Below are 3,599 nucleotides of genomic sequence, written 5' to 3' on the forward strand. Positions count from 1 at the left end.
GATCACGAGGTCAGGAGATTGAGACCATCCTGGCCAACATGGTGAAACCCGGTCTCCACTAAATATACAAAAATTAGCCGGGCGTGGTGAAATGTGCCTGTAATCCCAGCTACTCAGGAGGCTGAGGCAGGAGAATAGCTTGAACCAGGGAGTCGGAGGTTGCAGTGAGCCAAGATAGCGCCACTGCACTCCAGCCTGGCGACAGAGCAAGACTCCATCTCAAAAGAAAAAAAAAAAAGGAAATAGGGCCTTCATCCTAGATGACTGTGAAGTAAACACCTTAACATATGTAAGGCACCTCCCTAGATCAGTTAAAAACTTACAGTAAATACTTAGCAAAGAGGGTTATCATCATGCTTATTATTTTTGTTATCACTGTTATTCATTTGAGAAGGAACAGACCACAAATTTGTAGCTTAGATTGTAACAGCCAACAATATTCATAAAAATAAATCTATATAGAGATTTTCACAAAGGTTGTTAAACATGTCACTAAAGTAGTAAGATTGGCTAGTATCTACAGGAATAAATCTGGGAAAATGTCATAGATAAATTTCTAAAGCCCTATCCAAATCTAAATCTGTATGATTTTATGAGTTAACCATGGGGTAGATTATTAATCTCAACATTAGCAGATGGCCAGCCTTTGTAATATATGACAAGATTCTATTAGTGTTTATGAATTCCTAACAAAATAAGGCAATAAAAAGTGAAGTGTCTGTACAGTATTATTTTCATACCCATATCTTTTTTCAGTATAACTATTTGTTCTTTCCCATCTGAATGGTAAATGTTTTGACCTTTTATAGAGATTTACACTTATGTGAACGATGATTAAATTTCAGCGTATGCTAGGCCAAAATAAGGACTAATATTTATTCAATAAAAATAGGAAGTAGAATCTGGTTTGTAATGTTCTGATTTTATTCTTAGCCCCACCTCTTGACTGCTTATACTACCAAAGACATCATTTAAATTTTTCATCCTGTAGTTTCTTCATTTGAGAAGAAGGAATAATAATAGGATCAACTAGATAATATTTTACTTTTGAATAGGTGATCAAAATACAAAATAGAGGCGAACACACTCAAAAGACGTGAAATCATATACAACATTTCCAGAAAAGACAAATATGTAGAGATAGAAAGTGAAGAAGTGGTCGCCTAGAGCTGGGAGTGGGAATGGGGAATTACTATAAACGGGCACAAATTTCTCTTCAGGATGATGGAAATGTTTGAAAACCAGATTGTGGAGATGATGGTACAACTCTGTAAATATATTAAAATTCATTGAATTAAACATTTAATACTGATAAATTTCAGAGGATGTAAATTATATATCAATAAAGCTGCTGTATAGCTACTGGCCTGGGGCTTCTTTCACCAATATATAGTTCTCTTCTATATTTGATCTCTGGTTTCCTGGATCCCATATCTTCTTTCTTGATATATTCCCTCACTGGGAATATATCCAATTCTCTTCTGGAGTCTTCCAGAAGGTTCCAGAAAAAAAAAAATCTGTAGGAAACTTTTTTTAATATTTTGCATATTTAGAGATATGTTTTATTCTACTTTCACATGTTATTGATAGTTTGGAAAGGAATGCTTTTTTTCTCAGTACTGTGCCTGTAAACTTTCTGCTATATCTGCTTGGAGGTGGTGTCAAAAAAATAAAAAGCATATACTCTTCACTCCTGCTCTCCAGCTACTGAGTTCTATGTTCCAGAGGCAAACTATCTTACCAGTTAATTACATACTTTTTAAGAGATGTTCAAAGACATATATTGATTACATATATAGTTTTTCTTTTGATTCAAAATTGGTAACTATTATGTACACTATTCTGTAACATATTTTCAACTTTAAAAATTTACATCTTAGAGATATTTCCTTATCAGTATGTTTAGAGCTGCCTCATCATTTATACACACCTGCATAATACGCCACTGAATAAGTAAATCATGATTTATTTATTTTGATCATATTGATGAACATTTAGGTTGCCTCCAATCTTGCTATTTACACACAATTCTGCAATGAATATCCTTGTCTCTAAGATGTTCCCTGCATGTGTGAATATGTCTTCTGGATAAATACTATAAATAAAAATTACTAGATAGGGTTTTTTTTTTTTTTAAATTTTAAAAGGCTGCCAAGTTGCCTAAATGGGTGTAAAATATTAGCAATTCCTACCATTTAAAAAGGGAAGTGTACTAATTTCTTTAATATATAAGGAGTTCCTACAAATAAAAAATCAAAAGTCAACAATCAAATAGAAAAATAGATAAAGCATATGAATAGATTATGACATATTACAGAAAAGTAAAAACAAATATGCTCAGCCTCATTTTAAAGGAATTCAAGGTGAAACTGTACTAAGATACTTTTTTCACTTGTCAACACCCCTTCTAGGCAGACTAGCACAAAGCTTCTGAGTGCAGTACTGGGAAAAAGTATTCCTTTCCAAACTATCAGTAACATATGAAAATAGAATAAACATAACTCTAGATACACAAAATGTCAAAATTTTGTTTTCTATGGCTTTTTTTTATTTGGAATATTCTGGAAGATGTATTTCCCAATGAGGTTAATATATCAGGAAAGAAGATGTTGAACCCAGGAAACCAGAGATCCACTATAGAAGAGAAGAAAATTGTATGTTGGTGAAAGAAGCTCCAATAGCTCTGCATTAGTCCTATGATTACAATGGAATATGAGACCAGAAGGCTCAAGGAAAGAAGTCTCTAAGAAAAACATGTAACTTTTATAGATAAAATATAGTATGTCTGTATATGTTTAGCGGAGGTTTGTGGTGCTATTGGCAAGCTTAGGGAAAGCATTAATCAAAAACACATGAAATATGTTTTAAATTAACTACAGAATAAGGAAAAGTTGTAAAGAAATATAATTATAGCATACTCTGTGGCTCGGTTTGTAAAAGTAATTCCATCTTCATAATAATATAAGCACTGAATACTAACAAAATTAAGATTATGAAACAATTTTGTCAAAGAAGGAAGAGAAATATGGATGTGCACATATGTGTATGTGGTAGGGTTATAAACTCTCATCTTCAAAAGTTGGAAGTCAATAGAATATGTCTAGAATTAACAGGTGAGAAAATGGCACATGAGCATATTTTTCAGAAGTATGGAGGTAAATATCATGATGATTAGGGAGAATTGAAAGTAGCTGCTTCTGGGGCATGGCACCACAGGATGAGAAATAAGGAGATAGAAAAGTATACTTTTGAGTTTTGTTTTTGTTGTAAGCCAGAAATAAAATTTGAAGCCCCTCCCCTCCAACTGAATGGACTCCTCCTCTTGGCCAATGGCATTCCAGAGTTAACCCAAAACAGGAGTTCAGGCCCTGATGGGCATGGGTGGCCTCACTGTATCCTCTAGTCTTCAGAATCAAGGAACTGACCAGCATTAACATTAAAACAGAGATCTTAACACAATGTATTCTCTCTGAAACCTGCTACCTGGAAGCTTCATCTGCATAATAAAAACTTTGGTTTCCACAAGCCCTTATCTTAAACCAGACACTCCCTTCTATTGATTCCAGGTCTATAGATAAACTCTTTCAACTAATTGCCAA

Source organism: Macaca mulatta, chromosome 1 (assembly GCF_049350105.2).
Source record: "Macaca mulatta isolate MMU2019108-1 chromosome 1, T2T-MMU8v2.0, whole genome shotgun sequence".
Lineage (NCBI taxonomy): Eukaryota > Metazoa > Chordata > Mammalia > Primates > Cercopithecidae > Macaca > Macaca mulatta.